This window comes from Lontra canadensis, unplaced genomic scaffold, assembly GCF_010015895.1.
Source record: "Lontra canadensis isolate GAN:19392208 unplaced genomic scaffold, GSC_riverotter_1.0 scaffold3, whole genome shotgun sequence".
NCBI lineage: Eukaryota > Metazoa > Chordata > Mammalia > Carnivora > Mustelidae > Lontra > Lontra canadensis.
Genome location: NW_022630997.1, coordinates 39,854,246 through 39,876,290, shown reverse-complemented (window position 1 = coordinate 39,876,290; position 22,045 = coordinate 39,854,246). Strand labels below are relative to the sequence as shown.

At 37.3% G+C, this 22,045-nt stretch overlaps 1 protein-coding gene across 1 annotated transcript in view; it reads left to right on the top strand.

Moving 5' to 3' along the window:
- Window positions 1–22,045, top strand: part of LRMDA (leucine rich melanocyte differentiation associated) — a 1,038,240-nt gene that overhangs the window by 837,249 nt on the left and 178,946 nt on the right. The window lies entirely within an intron of this gene.

The following is a 22,045-nucleotide window of genomic DNA, read 5'->3' as shown; positions in this document are numbered from 1 at the left end:
TTTTATTGCTCTTAGTGGTTGTAGGGAGGGACACTTGGCTATGCAGAGCTCTGGGCTCATTATTGCTGTCTTGGCACTTTAGAAGGAACACAGTGCTTTTCAAGTCCTTGATGAGAAAACCATACCTGTCAAGCCTAGTGATTTTAACTCATATTAAACAGAATTTAGTGGTGGTCTACTGGGAAGGCAAATAAATCCATGCTAAAGTATTATTTTATGATTTGATTTTTTTTCTTTTTTTGCTTTAAGTAAAGAGATTATAGTACTTAAAAAATGCTAAGTAGATCATTACCTGCAGTAAAAGTGATGGAGAAAATTGGGAAACTCACTAATATTTGTAAAAATTATCATTGTTTGGGGAGTAGTATAGTTGAAATCTGTAATTTCAAAATGAATGAACTCTACATTACAGCTAAAAAGAATTCCAGTTTGCCTAGCAACATTGAAGAGAGTCAGTGCACAGTTTTCCTTAAATTATCTGATCTCCAAAATATTAATTTGGTTTGCTCAGTGTTTCCAAAGCGTTGAATTCCTATTGTCATCTCTAGAGTTTGCATGGAATATAACTTAAAACTGCCTTGTTCCTAAGCTGGTTGCTTAGACCAAGGACTATATGGTCACCTTTGTTGCAACTAAAGGGACAGGAAGAGCCATACAGTATAACTTGTTTATTTTATCCGGTTATGACGACAACCATGTTTCTTAATTGTGAATCTACCCTCCAATGGTAAGAACAGGCTTCATTTGAGGGCATTCCATACTTAAATAGTATTTCCACAAGCAGGAAATTCCCCTCATACATTTAGGGAACACAGAGGAAGTACTGTCCCAGGTCTGTCATGCCAACTACGTTGTAGGCTGGGTGGGTAGAAAGAAAGGCTGTAGAGAGGCTCAGAAAGTGATGAAGTTAGTGCTCAGAGAAGACCTGTGGGCTCTGGGCAAATGGCACACTCCTGTTCTGCAGGAAATAATCAAGAGTATGATGCAGGATTCCAGATGTCTGTGATTTGGACATCACAGTTACCTATTTTGATGTCTCAGCACAGTAGAACTTTTCTGCATTTACATATATTTTGGTTCAATTATGATTCTGTTCATTAAGGGTCAGTTTTGTGAAAATCAACTTTGCTCAAAGGCAGGTAGAACAATTAGCTGCTAGCGTGCTATATTTTGAGGAGCATGTATAGATCTCCTTCACTGAATGTCCTTATGGAAGTGTCAAACATATTCCTGTAGAGACTTTTTTTTGAGAGGGGAGGGGAGTTCCCCTAGGTAAATAATAATACTACATCTAGATATAATAACAAATTATACAATTGATTGAATAACAAATTCACTCCAGTGTTATATCCTCATGGATTTATTTAGTGGTTTCTTATATTTGAATAAAGGTATTTTTAATCTATAGCCCATTGAATATACTACAAAGGAACTGAAGGCTCAGAACCCTTAAGCCTACTTATAAAAGTTGATCTAGCCATGAAATTGAGATTTCACAACAGAAGGACATGATCAGATCAATGATAAGCCTCCATAATAGGATGAAGATCATTTGTCACTGTAATGGTAAAATAAGAAATCTGAATCTTAGAGTAATAGAATTTAAGAATATAAGTTTTGAAGGTATGTTGAGAATATTTGGAATATGAAAAAATGGTCAAGGGTTTGGAATTAAAACACGTGCCCTTCAGTGACATCAGAGCCCAGCATCAATGGGAACATTGCTGTTGAAAAGACCCAGCAACAGATATCTCAATTTTACTGAGAAATGCACCTATAAATTTGATGCTCTGGTTGCTTGATCAATGCTAAGGACCTGAGAGTGAAAAAAGTCAAGTCAGCATCATGAAGTGATGGGTAGATCTTTGGGCCTGTGGTCATGCGGACATCACTAAAGAGAGAGCCAAAGAAGCTCATTTAGGTTGAATTATTATAGGACTGATCCATGTAGGGAAGAGACGACACTGATCTTTTTAGCTTGGCATGAACCATATGATAGCAAGTGGGGAAAGCCCAATTTTTAGGCACCTAGAATGAAACTGCTTAATGCCACCTTACTTTTTTTTTTTTTTTTTTAAAGATGTATATATTTATTTTAGAGAGAGAAAGAAAGAGTGCACATGAGTGGGGAGAGGGGCAGAGGGAGAAAATCTTCAACTGAGTTCAGAACCCAATGCAGGCTCCATCTCACGATCCATGAGATAAGACCTGAGTTGAAACCAAGAGTTGGACATTCAACTGACTGAGCCACCTGGGTGCCCCATTACCACCTTGTTTTTTATATTAAAGTTAGAGAAATTATTCTAAATTTTTGATTGTATAAGTCACCAAACTATTTGACTATCATTTATCAATACCTTTATGGAAAGTACTTACAAATGCTTATCCAGAGAGGCTCTTTCACATTGTGAAGGCAAATTACATCAGTTCTTGCCCAAGTGAAATCCTCCATGATGTCTGAAACGTGGTCTAAAAAAATCTTAAGTGGAAGTTCTATTTGCAAATAATTTTTTGATTCATCCAGTTCCCAATCTCTTTTTATTCCGCACCAACAACTACATAAACCAGTGGGCAGTAGTTCATGTGCAAATTGCTATTTTTCTATACATGCCATTTTCCCTTTACTTGTCCTTTTATGTTACTTCCAATGTCGAGTATGATAGACCCAAGATTCATGTCTTAAGGACTGTAGATTCAAATGCAAAGGAAATCTGGGCCCAGAATAATTATCAGGAAATGGGAAACTCTTGTTTTTCCATCCATAATTTACAGTTAACCCATGCATTGTAGGGAGAATAATACACAATACTTTTTGACTTATATGAATTTTTTTCCATATTGATTTGTCCCCTTCCTGAGGTGCTTCTAATATGTGTTTCTATCTCCTTAGTGCAATTTTTTATATTCTGCTTTGTGTGAAAGAGGTCAAGTATACGTAGGTCTTGAAATCGTCATAAGTGAAAGCTCCCTAAAGGGAGTAAAGAGTCTCATCTTTCTTCTCTTGCACATCACTTACTCCTGTGTGTCCTTCAGGCATCACAGCTGTAAGGGAGACTTTTCCGATCCCACCCCACACGTTTATATTAGGTCAGGGTTCATTTTTCAGGCTTTATTTTCCAGTGTCTTCCTGGACAGGCTGTAAGCTATTGGAGACAATGGAAGATAGTGTATCTGTTTGCTCACCACTATACCTGCAATGCCTGGCACAGGGCCTCCTGCTTTTTAGAAGCTCAAGAAATATTTGTTCAGTAAAGGATGAATGGTAGAAGCCTGGGGAAAAGTCAGTAATTTAGATGCCTCTGTAAGATAATTTAATTGTGTCTGAGAAAGGAGACCCATCGTCCTTTGGGATTGAGTGATAGGGGAAGGAAAGGCCAGCCCTGTGGACCTCAGACCTCAACCCTATTGCTTTCATAAACCCCAATCACCACGGTTGGGCCCATATGTATTGATTCATTGTCCGACGGCATTTAGCCACATTGTATAACTTCCAAGTAGATAATAATTTTGATGTCATAATGTCATAATTTTTAAACTCTGGTGTTTTGATGGTAGGAAAGAAATAGGATGAATTGAAGCAACTAAGGGGATTATTTTACTTGTAACAGCTCTCAAAGAAAGGACTGGACTCTGCCATAAGGTGCAGGCAGTGGTAGAGATGTGGTTTTAGAATGGTGCACCTGAAATCTCTCTGAGAATTCTGCTCTAAGTCTAAACATGTCTTTGAAGTCTACTGGGACCATGGGGCATCAAGAATCTCAGTTATTACCTAGTGGTGGTCTGCTTACTATATCCTCTGTGGGTATCCACATTAGAAGGAGCATTGGAGTGTTTGTTGGAGAAATGTTTCTTTAAATATGTTATGTGCATAGAACATATACCTGCATATCAGGTATTGCCACTCTTTATCTGGTACCTGTTAGAAATGGGATTTGCATTTAAGCAAACCACTGCATCTTTTGGGGAGAACATTTCTATTTAGTGAGTTGACCATATCATCCTCAAGACACCATATAAAGGAGGGAGGGTAGGTATTGCTATTTCCATTTAACAGAAGAAAGCACCAAGAATTGCTGGGGAAGACTTAGTCACTCAGTGAAAGAGGCAAGATAAAAAACAAACACACAGATTTCTGTGTCCTTGATTCCCAGACCATCCCTGACATTTGTCCTTGACACAGGACATATGAAGCAAATGCAGGACTGACTGTGGCATTGTGCTAGATGGAAGAAGGAAGTACAGGCAGAGAAATGGCCTGGAAATGTCCACTGCCCGGGGTGAATTTTTATAGCCTTTGCTAAGACTGCAGTGAAGTATAGCGACCTTACCTCTTCTGTCAAAAGAATTGTCTGTTACTCTCTTTCTCTCCCTTATTTTAAATTACAAATCTATAAATTCAAGAACAGAGACCGTTTGAAAAACCAAAACGGAAGATACTATCACATCAGTCTGAATTCAGATAGGGAAAATAGAAGACCCACTATGGATTCACATGATGAGGGGGTTTAATGTAAGGAATGAGCAGGAGGCTGGTCCAGTCAGGGAGGACGCCACCCAGAATCCAAACCTTGTAAGGAGGCTGGTGATTCTCAAGAGCTTGCTGAAGTTTCTGCACATCTCAGAAACACCTGGGCACCTCCTACTGATGTTTTCCATCTGCAGCAGCCATGTGGGAGTGATTCTTAAGAAGTCCGCTTGGACACCGCTTCAAACGTTAGATCTACCCAGGCATTGCCTTGTTCCTCTTTCTCTCTGGATTTCTAAGTCATACTCCAGGGTCTCTCTTTGCCTCATTCTAACCTAGAACCACATGCCAAGGGAAGTCTCAGAAATGCAGTTTCTAGTTCCTCCTCTGAGCTGCAGAGAAAGCCTTAGAAGAGGGTGGTGATAACAGGCAGTGACCCAAATTTGCAAGTAGTGATCACACAGAGGGATCCCATTCCAGTGCATTTGTGTGCACATTTTACAAAGTAATTGCAAGCCTAGTGAATGTCCCTGAATTACTATTTTTTTTCTCTGATGCTTATACAGTCTTGAGGGTATGCCATCCTTACCTGGTCATATTAAACACCAGACTTTAGATGTATGAAAGAAAGAAGGAAGGAAGTTGAAAGGAAATCTATGGAAACTTGCTTGGAGATTGTAGCCATCCTCCTTCCACCTATCCTTGGCAGCCTTACCATTATTTTTGGTACACTTGTTAGGTGCTCATCCCCTTCTCCAGCCAGGGCTTGGTCTATTTGTGTTTGAAATTGATTGCTGGGACTGTCATAGAGTGATTTACATAGCAACTCATCATAATTAGTTATCGTTTGCAGTTTCCTTAATGTGAGTTGCATTTTATGCTTAGGAATTGATTTTTCTGTATATCTCCATGAAGCAGCTCAACATGTGCCATCCAAACAAGAAGAAAAAGAAGGGAAGAAAAACTGCAGGCATTTTTTATTTTTATTTTTTAAACAGTTTTAGCATGATATCATAAAATACATTTTCACAGAAGCCATAAATACAGAGTGTTTTGCTTCAACTATTTAAATAAGCCAAACTGAAATGAAGAAGAGGAAAATTAATGGATGTGTGTGAAGAAGACGTGGCAATGTAGGCAAAGATGTTTCGGATGGGGAGATGTTGCCCAGAAAAACCGTATGCCAATGAGCAGAATACTTTTGGGAGGGCTCAAGATGGGGCTGCTAGATAACCAGACTGCTCATCACAATTTGTTTTAGGCTTAGATGATTTGGAGGCAATCTGTCTCTTTCAGACAACTTAATTTTTTTTTTTTAATAGTCGTACCATCTTGCCATGTCAACCCATAGGGAAAATAGGGAAAATAGAAGGCTTACTATGTATATCACATGTTGAAAGCTAAGTAGGTTTGATCATTATAAGCAAAATCTACACAGAATAATAGCATAGACTCAATGAATATAGATACAGTTGTTTAGGCTATCTTATTAGTTTAGCATCAAGGTGTCTTTCTACCTATTGTTCTTTGTTCTCACTGACCACTGAAAAAGACAAAATAAGCAATCTGATGGCTATGGTGACTTTGCCAAGGACGTCCCACCTAAGATCAGGCCCTATGACTAAAGCAACCTGCTTATTTCTTGCTTTCTGTCTTCCAAAATATTTTGATTATCTTTTCAAAGGAGCTAACGATCAGATGATTTCTCAGAAAACATCACTGAGTCATTGAAGGTTCACAGAAGTATGGCGGATCCAACTTTTCTCCATAGAGAGTGTATTAAAATCTGTGGAAGAGAGAGGGAGGGAGAAGAAATAAGAAAAAAAGAAATCACTTTAGCAATCGGCTAGGATGGCCTCCTTGCTGCTGACAGGGACATCTTTCTTCTTCAGGTCCTGCTAGATAAGTGCATGGCCTCAGCTCCCCTCTTTCAGATTCCGTGCCGTGGCTTTGCCCTGGCTGCCTAGGGAAAGAGTGTGTTGGTTCCTTGTGCAGAGCTATTATTAGCACTTTCTAATTATGTAAAATGCTTCCTCTGATGACATTTCAACAGAACCCATTACTTTAGTTTTCTTTCCTTCATAATGCTTTTATGGGCTTATAATCTTGGTGGAATTCTCAGATGCTGAGAGATGCTAAAGTTTCCTCTATTTAATCGAGGTGACTAGTGATTTGACAGTAGTGGTTGACAGGTTTATTTTATCTGCGTGGCAGTGGGAGTCTATTTTCAGTGTGTGCGCTCTGTTCCAAAGTAAAAGGACTTTACTAAGTGCTGAATAAATTGTACTTTCCTTTGATTTTAGACCTTGCTGAAATGGTTTAAAAACTCTAGTCTGGGTCATCAAATTCATCTCTCTGCTGCTTTGCAGGGTCAATAGCTTCACTCTGTACCGAGCGGGGCTGGGTGGATTGGAATGGAGGGTCGTGTAGATTAAAACTTCCGCATATATATAGATAGATGTGCATGTGTGCACTCGCTGTCTGGGAAGGTGGCAGTGATGGAAGAGTAAGCCAAGTGGAATCTGAAGATGGATGAATCTATTAGACTATTACCAAGACTGGCATGGACTTCAGCCAGGAACTTTAAGCAGCCTCCTTTAAGCATTTGAAATCCATAGGGGTCCATTTCCTATCTTTTTTTCCTCCAAGGATGATTTTTCATTTGCAGTCTCCATGATTGCTTTATTTCTACTCTTTGGGCAGAATTGTTGTGTGCTCAAAGATACAGAGGAGCTACGAATTTGGCTCTTCTGTTTCAGAAGCAAAGCAAAGAGGGGAAAATGGAATCATTTTACTTCTGCAAGATAAGTGATAACCCTTCTCCTAAAAGACAGTCCAAATACAAAATGGAGGTGAAAACATGTCCCTCTCTCTTAAAACATGGAGAGTCTGGGATGGACAGGATTGAAGATTCTAAATGTCCTGAACTTTCAGAGTCATGGGCTGTTTCTTATCCCTTCTGTTGCAAGTGAAGAATTGAGGCGTGGCTGAATATGACTTTTGCAGTGACAAATATTGCTCTGAGCACCTTCATTTTAGGAGTCCTCCAGCATCTACTGTGTACAAAGTACTTGTTAGGGTTTATGGAATAGTCAGAAAGAGAGAGCACGGTATCTGTCTTCTAAGAATTTATGGTTTGATTGAGGACATACCAAAATGGAACAATGCCAACCAAACTAGATATCATATATTATATAAGTGAGAGTTGCCTTACTTGGTAAAAGCTGTAAGTTCTGTAAATGTTTGGAAAAGATAGGAATCAGTAAAGATTAGTATAGTCAGGCATGCATGGTTGTTTGGAAGATGTTGGCCTTGAGCTTTAAAGGACAAGTAAGTCATGAGTGCATGGAGGGCAGAAGAAGGGCATCCCTACCTCCACTCCACTCACCAAAAAAGGGAATGGGTAAAGAAGCAGCACAAGGGTAAGAAGAGATAGAAGTGAATGGAAGAAGGGACCCAGTTTTGAAAAAGTAAAAAATGGGTTTACGTGTGTAGGCTGGATCCATATTATGGCAGGCCTTGAATAGTCAGGAACATCTAGATTTGATTGAAAGCTGTGCTATGGGATTATTATTTGCAAGCAGTAGGAGGGGAGAATTGGAAAGAAAAGAGTCTGGAATCGAGGAGGCCACTGTGGGATCACATTGAAGTTTTAGAAGCTTTGGATTTCTTGATACCAGACTATGTGGCTGCAGACTGTATCGCCTCCAAAGAGCAGGTTTCTAGCAAAGGTAATTTAGGAAACAACTTGGTAACAGATGGGGAAGACAGCTGGGTCCAGGACACTGCCAGTGGAGCAGGGGTGAGGGCAACGTAAAGGGAACCTTATGGCCACTATGGAATCGTTGTTCAAGGTTGCTGATGGTTTGGTCACAGGGTATATCTGGCTCAGGCATCAGAGTAAATGGACAGTTAGTGCATTTCCATTTCCATCACCACCTTACTCAAAGTATTTTTTGATGTTGGCTTTTGAAACCAAAACTGAGAGCCCAGCATCAGTTAGGATAATGTTGAAATAATCTAGCATTGATGATGAAGACCTGGGGTGTCTGGCTGGCTGGCTGAGGGAACAAAGAAGAGTAGAATTATGAGAAACATTTTGTAGCAAATGCAATAGACTGACTTAGGGACTGATTATGTTTGGAGATTCTATGAGAGAACAGAAGGCTGAGAGGAAGCTGGCATGGTGATGGGAAGCTGTGGTCTCTGCCTGTAGGTGCTCTCCTGCTTCCCCTGTGCAGTGCGGGATGCTCCCCTATTACTCATGCATAAGCTCTAATCTGACCTGTTAAGTGGGAGGCTGCTGGGATTAATGTAGTGGGGCTCATAGCAACAGGAACAAACAGACAATAAGCAGGCAGAGCAGCCACAAAAATTTGTTCTCATTCCGATCTTTGGCTCAAGATGAGCTACATTCTTTCAAAAAAACTAGTAAGTGCCCAGTGTATTTTATTCCCAAATCCTGGGTTTCTGGAAGGAGAACTATTAGAAGCCAATGGTTTCGGTCTAGATGGGTCTGCTGAGAATGCTTTGCCCAGCGTTCACCTCTCCATCCCAGTTCTAATTCATTTGTTTCCCTGTATCTCATAGAAGACTTTACCCCTGCCCCAGGTTTTTCCTCATGTAGAGATTTTACAACCTTTTTGGAACAAATAAACAAACATCTGGAATCATGTGGTACATTTAATTAAAAAGTTTGCATTTGGCCAGAAATGGTAAAATCATGAAAAATGGCCTGTCGGTGAGCACAAGAAGGCCAAACAATGACGTTGTTGGCTGCAAACGGATTGAAATTGAGTGAGGTGAACACCTGCTCAGTTCAGCAGGCTGTCCTCCAGCTTACCCCTCCCAGCCATGAATATTTACAGCTCTGGTTCTTTATCCATTCTAATGAAATTTTTGGTTGGGGCTGGTTGGGGGAGAGGGCTGTTACTTTTCCAATAACCTCAGATTTGATGGGATACATGTACTTTATAAAGGGTGCAATATTGGACTTTTTGACTCTTCACTTCCCTTAATTAGAATTCCATATGCTTCAGGTCACTGTGGGGGCCTGTTTCTGTTTCTTCAATCAGTCAACCACCGCCCCCCCCCCCCCCTTTTTTTTTTGAGAGGAACCCTGCACTGGGGATTGGGTTGTAGGAGATGCAAAAGAAGCCCTGGGCTCTTGCCTTCAGGAATCCTATAATCTAACTCTGGAAATAGGGCCCAACACACAGAAAGCAGAAGTCAAGCTACAAGGGTACAGAGGAGGGAAATTTGGTGAGGGAAGAACAAAGTGTTGGGAGGTAGCCTTGGGGAAAGGTGAGAACTAAGTTGAAAGCAAATAGGTTGGAATGAGAAAGCTATGTTGATCATATCACTTGGGAGTGGCCATCCCTAAGTTCTTTCTACTCAGGCATAGAGTATAGAAAGACCTATAGAAGGGTCGCCTTTTATAAACCTACAAAACCAGAGAGAGAAGTGTGTCCTTGATACAGAAACACAGTTTCAAAACAGGTCCTCCATCCCCTCTGTCCCCACTCACCTATTTCCACCCATTTATTGCTCCTAAGGACGTTGAATACAAAAAAAGCCTAAAGACATCCCTGGAATGAAACCATTTGTAGAGGTGACACACCTGGAGGAACTCTCCCTGGGTGGTTTCAGGGTGTAAAAGAGACCTTGGAGGGAGACCAAGTAGAGTTCTTGTTTAATTTCTGGCCATAGTCCAGAGGAACAGTGTGTGAGATATAATCTTAAAGCAGGGGTTAGAGATGACAATTTGAAGTTTCTGATTAGCTTCTTCTCTGTGAAGCATGTGCATGGTAAAGCAAAATAGAAATTTGTTTGCATATGAAGAGAAGAGTATTGAAACTATCTGGCTTTACAGAGTATAGTGCTCTGATATGTCTTGCCCTCGAGAATTTATACCCAGGATGAAGTTATTCTAAGATGAAAAGTTTTTCTTTTTGTCAGGAATACAATGGAAATAGCCAGAGGGTTGAACATACAGTGGGCGCCATCCAGGTTGGATCTGAGGAAGGGATGAGTATTGTTGAAGTTGAGTGTCAGTTGGCGAGGGAGATTGGGAAATCATCATTACCCAAGGGCTTTTACTGAAGGATACACTCATCTGTCTTTCTGAGTGGAACAGTGTAGCCTGAGGGAAGTAAAGTGAAGCAGCAACTTTCAAATCCAATCAGGATTTGAAACCCAGACCCAGGGTTTTTCTAGATTTATGTTCGTTTAGCTTTTTCATAAAATAAAACCAGGGTTTCACCTTGACCCCACCAGACTTGTGCAAGCACAGAAAGATACACGGCTTTGCTGGAAAAACACTCCACTGTTGTCTGAGGCATTCTTAGTCCTCCTCTCTTTATTATTCTTGTGCATCTGTTTCTTTAAATACTCTCTGCAGAAGCATTAGCATGAAAATAAAAGAGTACAGCAACTTGGAATTTTCCATTTGTAGCTTCCTTAGTCTGTGGGGTCAAAGTTCTATCCTCAGGGATGCTAATGCAAACTCTGTGTGCTGTTCCAGGGCAAATGTTTCCCAACTAAAAGACAAGAGGGGGTGGGGCCAGGAAAATAATGTAATTCTAATTCCTAAACACAGACTGCCTAGAGATTGCAATTTAAATTGCTGCCCCCCTACTCTTATTCCCACCCTCCCCCAAAGACAAAAACTTTCCTGTGTTGTGAGGACAGACATCTGTGTACGAGCAATGAAAACAGTCTTCTCTCTTGTGGATTAGCTCTTTATTCCTTTATTTATCTTGCTTTACTTCATCAATTTCTTCACAATCAGGAATAGTCAAAGAGGATAACATGCAGTCCCTTTCTTTGTTTTTGATTAAAGAAATCCGTATAACCATCCTCACCCCCAAATTTTCTTCTTCCTCTTCTCAAGAGAAAAGTGTTTCTTGTTGCGTCTTATTTCTCTTTTTTCATCTGCTCCTTTGAAATTTTTCTAGAACTTCATACAATGTACAAATAACCAAAGTCTCCTAGAGGCCAGGTTAGGGAGGAGGGTAGTAAATGGTGGCATATCTGGAAGATCGTAAAGCATAACGAGAACAACAACAACAGTACAAAGAACATGTCCTAAAGCCTCCTTTTCCTCTTAAGAATCCCTAGAAATTTATTAATTCAAGAGCTACCCACTGAACACAAACTATGTACCAAGCACTGCTCTGAGCATAGGGGTAGAGTGATGCATAAAGCAGACAAAAATCTTTGCCTTCAAAGAGCTTACATTCTATTGAAAAAGAATCAAGATAAAAATAAGAGCAGCATAGAGTATGATAGAGATAAATACTAAGAATAAATACTGTGATGAAAACAAAAGCAGGCAAAGAGATGAAGGAGTGTGTGTTGGTAATTTGAGACTTGATAGCCAGAGCGATCACCCCTGAGAAAGTGGCATTGGAGTGTCAGCATAGCTGGGGTAAGGAATCTAGCAGAGGAGGAATGTGGTGGGGGGAGCATAGATGAAGTCAGGACTTTAGCATCTTATAGGCCATTTACTGTCCCTTAAGCAGGAAGCCATTTTTTAAGGCATTCACTGAAATGATAGAAATGATACATTCTACTTTCTCTAGGGGAAAGAAAAAAAAAACAAAACAACCAATAATTAACTGGAAAAGATCAGAACCTATGCAGATTCTCTGCAAGAGAGATAAAAGGGTAAGATTAAAGAGATTCATCACAGCTTTGATGCCAGAGAGTTAAAAAATATAGGGCAAGCTTCAGGACTTTGCTAGGTGCAGGGAACTACTGGCTGGCTTGAGAGCAGCCAACATGTTAGACCTCCATAGTGAGAGTCACATGGGTCAACCCATCTGTACGCCTGTCCCCATCCCTGGCAAAAATCACTCAGCCGAGCTATCTCCAAGCCAGAGGAAACAAGGATGGGCAACTGGGTGTGTAAAGTAAGGTGGCAAGAGTTGGTAGAAATGTAATAGGCATAATAAATGTGGATGAACTAAATTAAAAGAACACTCTCAGACTTGCTAAAAAAGAAAATGTAAAATAAAATACTTTTTAAAGAAATAAATACAATAAAATAACATAGGAGTTTGAAAAAAAAAATACAGGGATTAGAGAAGAACACAAAACTAGATGCTAGAAACAAAACCCAGTAATAAGAATGTTAATTTCAGACAAAGAAAGATTCAAGACGGTGATTGAAATGATGAAGAGGGATATTTTGTATAATTAAGAAGATAAAATAGGAAGCTGTAAAATTCATGAAATGCAATACATCTAGCAACATGGCTTTGAAATACATAAAGAAAAATTTCTAGAAATACTTGACAAAGTCACAATCCCAGATGAAAACGTTAGCATGTTTTCCATAGAAAATGACAGCTAACAGAACAGAAATTTCACAACATCAATGTTTTATTAAATAGAAAACAGAATGAACATTTTTTTACGAACTATATGGAACATTCACAAAAACTATCCACAAATTGAGTCCAAGTATAATTTGCCCAGTTCAGATTAATTGATCATAACTCAGTAAAATTAGAAATCAGCTTCAAAAGGAAGACCTTCTAGAAGGGCTGGGGCAGGGTAAAGGAAAGAATAAGACTTCCAGAATTAGAAAGAAATGAAACTTTTAGTTTTATGAAGAAATATAAACATAAATTACTCTTTAAAAGGAAGTGGAAGTGACAGCACCATAGTATATTAAAAACTGTGGGTTGTAGCCCAAAATGTAATTAAAAGATTTTGTTCCCTTGAAAATATAAAAATGCAAAAAGAAATAAAAAAAAATCTTTTTAAATGGGCTGAGTTTCCAGAAATTTTAATTAAGCAACAACAAACCCAATGCCATATGAAATGACTGAATTAAACTAAAATTTAATAAAATAGAAACAATATATAATACACTTTATCAATAGTACCAACAGATAGTTTATTTTTTCAAAGATGAACCTAGCAAATCTAAAGAAAAAATAGAGATGAATATCTAACGTTAGGAATAAGAAGAGTAAAAACTCTGTTTTTATCAATAAAATTTGAAAATCTAAAACAGGCAATTATAATTACCAATATTGTCTCAAGGAGGAATACAAATCTAAATAGAGAAAAAGACTAGAGAAGAAACTGAAAAAAATCATCATATATCCCTCAAAGAGGAGAAACTTCCTAAATTTATTCTAGAAAATGAAAAACAATGAACATTTCTCTTTTCATCTAACTAGGATTCCATAAGTGACATAAATAAGATAATGAACACACATTAAAATGAAACTGTAGGTCATTATCTTTTACAAATGTGGTTAAAGTATCCTCCATGAGAAACTAACAATAAGATTTAGTAATATAGTAATAAAAAATACCATCTTGTGCCCCATTAGGATTTATCTCAAAATTGAAAGATTGGTTTACTATTAGAATTTATCAGTAAACTTGTCATATGGACATATCAAAAACAAAAAGGGATTATATGTGGTCATATTAATAGATACACAAAAGAAAAAATCTTGTGACATTAATAACTACTTCTACCCACATCTCTTAGCAAATAAGAAATAAGAACATGGAAAGTTCTCTAACTTGATAAAAATTATCTTCCAAAAACATACAGCAACCTGCATAGACAAGAACAAAGGGTTAAAAATATTCCCATTACAGTCCTTGAATAAGCAAGGAAAAGACTAGTCCGCATTCCCTCGGAGATGCTAGCCTAAACAATAAGATGTACAACAATAACAACAAAAACCAAAAGGAGCAATAAAGACTGTAGTACACAGAACATTATTTGCAGTCATTATTATGATTTACATCAAGGATTAGCAAACATTTTCTATGAAGGGTCAAATATGAAGTTTTTTAGCCTTTGAGAGACAGAAGATACCTGTTACAACCACTTAGCTCTACGCATATGAAATATAACATGACACAACTGAGACCCATCATTCTTGTATCAGAACAAAATGTACATGTGCTTAATTTACCTGTTTAAAATACCTTCAGTTTGACTCATAAGGAAAATCCAGTTCTCTGTGTTATATAAGAGAAAAAGAAACAATTTGACTCAGAGAAGTTGAAACAAAAGCCTAGAAGAGGGATTACAGCAGGGGTTACGGTCTAAATATCACAAGGTAGAATTTAAGCAAAAGTGCATCAAATGAGACAAGGAAGTCATATAGTGGCACAGGACAGTGGTTTATTAAGTTCAAAGATTCTGTAGGTCAGGAATTCTGAGAGAGGACAGTGGGAACGACTTATCTCTGCTCTTTAATATCTGAGGCCTCAGTAGAAGGCTTGAGGTCTAGGAACTAAAATCACCTGAGAATTCACATAATGCTAAGCTTGGTGGTTGATGTTGGTTATCAGCTGGGGACCTCAATTCCTCTCCATGTGGGGTCCATGTGGTCTTCCTTTAAATGCAAGTTTGGGCTTTCTCATAGCGTAATGGGCTTTCTCATAGTGTAATGGCGGAGAGTATTTAAAAATTTCCCAAGAGTGAGTAAGAGCCAGACAGAAGCCATATTGTCTTTTATGACCTGTATCTCAGAATTCATGTAGCATTACTTTAACTGTCTACTGTTCATCAAGGTGGTCACCAAAGTCCTACTCAGGTTTAAGGGAAGGAAAAATGGGTTCTGCCTCTTGATGGTTCTAGAAGAGCATGTGAGACTAGAAATACTGCTCTGATCATTTTTGGCAAATATAGCCTTCCATAATAATATACTGAGTTATTAATTTTAATGAATTTTAGGAAGTAGAGGAAATATAAAAACTCTCAGGTCACCGGGTGATGAAACTAAAAGTTGATAACAAAAGCAGACTGCAAAAAGCCCTTCTGCTCAGAAACTTTGTAATAGTCTTAAATCTCAAGTCAAAGATAACATACAAGCTCAAATTGTAGAATAGCTGGAGAAATATGATAATGAAGTCATTACCGGTCAGAAGCTATGATATAGATCTAAGGCCATTCTGAGAAGAAAACCGTATGTATATTTAAGTACATATATTAAAAGCAAAAGAATGCAAAAGATAAATGAAGCATCTGACTCAGAAAACACTCAGCTAAGTAAACCAAAGGAAAGCAGAAGGGATTAATTATTAAAGCTAAAAACAGATATAAATAAATTATAAAACAAAAGTATAATAAATAATTGAAGAGCTGATTTTTTAAAAAACAAAATCAAGGAAAATTAAAGAAAATACAAATATTCAAAATATAAAATGAGAAGTCACAGAAGAGAAAATTAAAAGAATCGTAAGAAGTAACTTTGTTGAATTTTGTGCAAGTATCTAAAAGTCTAGATCAAGTGGATAATTTTTTAAGAAAATGAATTCTCTAAACTGACTCCAGAAGAGATAGAAAGGTGAAATACTGATTTCCATAGGCAAATAAAGTACATAAAGACTCTCACAACCCTGCACCAAACTGAAGTCCAGGTGGTTTTACATGGACGTTTTACCAAACCTTAGAATAAAAGGTGATTTTGTTAAGAAGATGATTCTTTTAAATGTTTAACAACTGGGTCTATGCTGCTGCTGCTGCTGATGATGATAATGATGAGGAGGATAATCATAAAAAATAAAAATGCCTTGATCTATAGTGTTTGCCACAGTTCTGTGGCATCAGTATTTCTACCACGACTGATTCCAAGGTATCTACGTGATATCACTGTGGTGTTGGGAAGAGATGTGCACAGTTGACTTTTGTGAGTTGGTGTAAGCTGGTTCCTGCATACCACAGGGTTGATTCCAAAGCTATTTAAACTTTTTGAGAGCATAGGTAAGGAAATACTTCTAAATTCTTTTTATGAAGTGCATAAAGTATTTACGGAGAAATTGACAAGGATTACAGAGAAAATAACTACAATACTCATCTCAGCTATGAATATAGGTACAAAAGTCCTAAATAAAGTAATTCTAAATAATATCCAGCAGCATAAACAGCACAGTAAAACATCATGGCCAGCTGAGATTTATTCCAAGTATGCAATGAAATTTCAATATTTTAAATATCCATTTATTCAATCTTTTTAATAGATCTAAAGATGAAAGCCATAATTCCATAGATGCAGAGCTTTGCCAAATTCAATAATGATTCTTGGTAAAAAGCATATAAAGATAGATGTATATGTCCTTAATGTGATAAAACACATCCATCTCAGGCAAGCCAATGTCAAACTTAATGGGCAAACATAATAAGTGTTTTTATTAATGTAAGGACAAGATAAGTTATCTGTTACTACCACTATTATTTAATGTTTTACTGGAAATACTAACCAATGTAATTAGACAGGAGAAAGAAACAACAGAAATGAAAACAGAAAGCATATGGCCAAACTGTCATGCTTACAGATGATTTGATTTGACAAATTGGAAACTCCAGAGAGCCAACTAAAAGACTTAACAAGAGAATTCAGTGATGAAGTAAAACAAAAGTTAATATACAATTAGTAGAACAAAAACCAGTTGGATTAAAAAACAAAACCCAAAAAACAAAAAACCCCAAAAAACAACCACTTGGAGAGTATTTTGAATGAAAGACACCGTTTGAAGAAACAACATAAAAGAAAATAAGTTGGGAATACTATAATCATATATTAACAAAAACATCTAATATCTTCATGAAGAACACTTTAAAACCCTCTAGGAGGACACAGAAGAAGGCTTGAAGTTATGGACAGACCTACCATATTACAGGAAAACTCAAGACCATAGATATGTCAATGTGTTTTGTTTGTATTGTTGTTCTTATTAAAATATAAATTCTTATGAAACTATAAAACTATCAAAGATTTTTTTTTCTTTTTAAACTGGGAAAACTGAATCTGAAGTTTAGATGAAAAGGTAAGCAAAAGTAATATGTGGGATGATTCTAAAAAAGAATTATGATGAGGGGGAAAATGAGCTCTATGGGATATCAAATACATTCTAAAGCCTCAATAATTAAAGCAATGTGGTACTTGTGCACAGATTGCTAAACGGAGTGATGGAATAGAATAGGAAATTGAGAATTCAGTGTCATGTGGGATTTAGTACATGATAAAGAGGTATTTCAGACGGCCAGAGAAGAGATGGGCTATTCAATATATTGTTCTTGGGGCAAATGTGTAGCTATTTGGAAAAAAAAATTAGATCCATATCTCATACCTTATACCAGGGCACATTACAAATGGATTAACATTTTAAATGGAAATGAAGAAGAAACCATAAAAGTGCTTAAAGAAAACCAAGAACTCAGTTTGAAAGCTGTAATTTTAAAAAAGAAAAATTAAAAACATAAAACATTAAAAATTTAACCTATTAAAAACCTATTGATTTTATTTTTTTAAAGAACATTTTACATGGAGAGGGAAAGATTTTAAGCAAAGTCAAAAGACAGTGAACTTAATATTTGGAAATTATATAACAGGCAATGATAGATTATATATATTCCTGATATATGAAATGTTCATAGAAATCAGTAATAAAATGATTAACAGCCTAGTATAAAAACAGAGCAACAATTGTACTCCTAGAAATGATTGCATGTGTAAAATGACATATATACGATAGTATTTATTATAGAGTAGATGTGCTAGCTAATCACTTAAAATTGCAATAGAGCTATCAGTTGAGAAACATTAAATTATGGTACTCCAATATGTAAAATACTGTGTAACTCTGTCAAAAGAATTAGGAAGCTCCTATATACTTAATATGTGAGTCTATGCAGTATATATCATTAAGGGAATACCACGAGGTACAAAACAATAGATATTGCATATTATTATTTACGCATGACAGGGAACAATAAGAATCCATGTTTAAAAAAAACTCTGAAAGATGGATGATAGTGACTACCTATGGATGGGGTAAACCAGGCACATGGGAAGACTAAGGTGGAAGAAAGACTGTTCACTGTACTCTTATATATATATTTTTTAAATATTTAACCATGATTTAAAATAAATTGGATTTTTTAAAGGCTGAAATAAAATTCATATAGCTTATAACGTCAGTTACACGTGTCCAAAGGGTAGTATACAGAAGGATGTTCATTGCAATGTTTTTCTTGCAATGAAAAAGAAATGCAAAGACAAATTATATGCCTATCAGGAAAGGAATGATTAAAATATGGTAAATCATGATATTGAGTGCTGTATAGGAGTTTTTAAAAAGTTAAGGTAAATTTTTAAAAAAAGGTAAATAAGATTTTAACACAATGTCTTCAGGACATATTTTTGAACAAAAAGAAATTTGAATCTAAAACATTTGTGCACTGTGATAGAATTTATGTATTTAAAAGCTCAAAATCTCTCATACATGCACATACACAGCAACACAAACATATGTGTACAAAGGCATAGAAACAATTATTAAAGTTTGGACACGAAACCCCTACAATAGTTACTTTTGGAGGAATACCCAGATTGGAGTGGTGAAGAGTAGAAGAGGGTCAAAAAAACTAGTTTTTTCAGTCTCCGAATTTTTATTAAAATACGTTAATATTTCACTTAAGTAACAGATTAGTAAAAATAATAAAAGATCCAAAGAGGGCAGGAGCTTTGGGTGATTTGCAAGCATTGTGGAGACTTTGAAACTTTGTTTTCCCAAGGACTGTGCTAAAGATACAGTTTCTTTGACAGTGTTCTTTTGCTTCTTCAGATTTAAATAATTCAGTGTTGAGAATCCACAGCAGACTTTCTGTACTCTTGCAGGATGGGATATTTATAGGAATCAAATATCCTGGTAAATAAAGATACAGAGAAAAAAGTAAAGAGATACCTGCATATATTGCATGGCTCACTGATTTACTAAAAATGGGAAGGAAGACATTAGCATTAATAATAGCTGCTATTTATTGAGTGATTTCTTTAGAGCCAGTACTGTGCTGGTATTTTACATATGTTCGTGGTCTCATTTCATCTTGGAAATACCTCCTGAAGCTGGATATTATCCCCATTTTATATATGAGGAAATTGAAGCTTAGTGAGATATTATGTAGTTTACTGAAGGTCCCAGGACTAATAAGTGTTCTTTGTGAGGCTCAAAACCAGTTCTAATGCTGAGGTCTGTGTTCTTCCCTCTGTTCTGTGCCCCTCCCCCCCAATAACATACACTTCACAATAGAACTACACTGAATGAATTTTAATTTTTTTTGATGATCCAAGAAAGCACTTCTAGCTTTTTCAGTATTTCAGGAATCCCGTTAAGAGCATCAATGATCAGAGCCCTAGTAAAGCATGAAAGTGATGGTTAATTGGAGCTATCCAGTTGAAAGAAAGCAGACTAACAGCGCATTTACAGAATTTAGTGCTTTTATTATAGATAAATAAAGGTATAGCGAAATCACTAGTATGATTTTTGTGTAACCCCTTTGTTATTAATTGATCTGCATATTCTGAAGGCCTTTATTCCCTATATACTGATTTCAAATGGTCAGTCATTATCAGCACCTAAATCAGACTTTGTATTTCTGTTTGTAGACCTATAGACTGTAGATATTGTTCAGATACATGGATGCAGTTTTCCCCCCATTGGAATCTCATAGCAAAAGATCTGGTCTCTGTAACCTGAATTAACACAAGCAGAGTTTAGGTTTATTGCACCAATGGCATCATAGACAACCCCTTTGGTTATAGATTATAAATGTCATTTAGAGAAAGCACAAGATGGCTCCTGAGTGTCTAGTAAACTTCAACAACCACCTGAGAGATACCTCCGTGTGACTGCATAAAATGGAAATAAAGAATGGCAAATAACCCATTGACTATGCACTTTCTCACCCGCTGAGAGCAAAACGCAATCCAATGCAATTTTAGTACTTACATGCCTCTGGGGAAAATAGACCCCTAAAAATCACTGAGTGCAGCCCTGGAAAAATTTCTTAAATTTGTGCTATGCTTGGTGTTATAAAACCCAAGGAAGCTTAGGCTTTCTTCTTGAGTAAAATGGACTGGTAATTTTGTTTTGTTATATTATCCACCAAGCATAATGATAATGGGTCACATGCAATTTAGGAAAAAATTAAGTCTAATAAGAAAAATCTCTAATAAATACTAACAGCATTTTATTGGTATTGTCGTTGGTCTAACCTTTCTATTAACATTTGTTTTTCTACATATTAAATGATCTGTAATATGTTGAAAATGAAGAAGATAGTAAAAATTAAAAAAAAAACCACATTCTTATATACATTGTATAAATGTTTACTTGCCTTTTCCCTTAGGCAGGTGCTAGGTGGTATGGTACAAGGAAGTGGTACTAAGTTATAACAGGAGATTCTTATTTTTTATATGCTAAGCAAGTGAAGTCGCTCAGTGTGGGGGATAGATCCTATCACTAACCAGGAATACTACCAATTTAATGAAAAACAGACTGAAGATCAGAATTCAGCCCTAAATAAAGGATGCAATTTCCTCTCAAATCAGACTTACTCTGTGCCATTGAAGGAGTATGGAGAAACTTAGGGAAGCTCTGGTATCCAAGCAAAGGTGGTATGTGTGTGGGGGTGGGGTGGGCGGGGAGGTGGGTCCTATCCATCATGGGAAATGTGGTAGAATGGGATAGGACTAAGGGAAGTATTCAGGAAAGTATTCAGGAAGCTTTGATTAGATATGTGCTTCTCAAGCCTACAAACGAATCTCCCCGGGGGGCATCCATCCCATAAAGATGCTTGAGCACCTGCCTCCAGGCTTTCCTGATGCAGTGGGCCTGGGGTGACACTCTGGCCTCTTTTATTTTTCATGAGCTCTTCTGGTGATTTCTCCATGTACAACAATGCGAAGGCCATTGAGTTAAATGATATAGACAAGGAAGCTCTTTTCCCAAGTCTACTCTGCCCTCCTCTTTAAAAATGTACGGTTGAAGCAGAGATAACAGACAGAAACTCAAACAGATAAATGCCATAAATTGTTCCAAGTGCTGTGAAACCTGGGGCCACCAAGGACTGGGTCCCTGGGTAAAGGGTTGCCAAAGTCAGTGTAAGGCTTGAACAAAGGGCCAGCCATGGGTGTAGAGAAGGGAACCTCACAGGAATGGTTTGGAGAAGATTGAATACTTGGATGGTATTCACTAATTAGTTGTAAACGGTGAATAGGAGGCAAGAGCAGGAGGTGACTGTCAGGTTTTTAGCCTGAATAACTGTAGAAGGTAAAGCCATTTTAGGGGAATAACATTTGGGGAGGAACAGATTTGAAGTGACATGTTGAATGTGAGGTTCTTTGCATGCAAGTAGAGATGCTGTAAGTCATGGGTCAGTAAACTTTTACTGTAAAGTATCCGATAGTAAGTATTTTAGGCTCTGCAGACCGAGTGGTCCTAATTGTGACTATAAAACTCTGTCATTGTAGTGTGAAAATATTCTTAGGTAATACATAAGCAAATAAGCATGGCTGAGTTCCATTAAGAAGCTATTTACAAAAGCAGGTGGTGGGGCCAGATTTGTCCTATGGGCTCTAGCTTGGCAGTCCTGCTATAAGTATGATAACAGAGAAATAGAGATATTCATTCATTCATTCTTATATGTCCACATACATGGTCTCTTTCTTTTTAAAAAAAGATTTATTTATTTTATAGAGAGAGTGTGAGCTAATGGGTGGAGATGCAGAGGGAGAGAATCTCAAGTAGACTCTG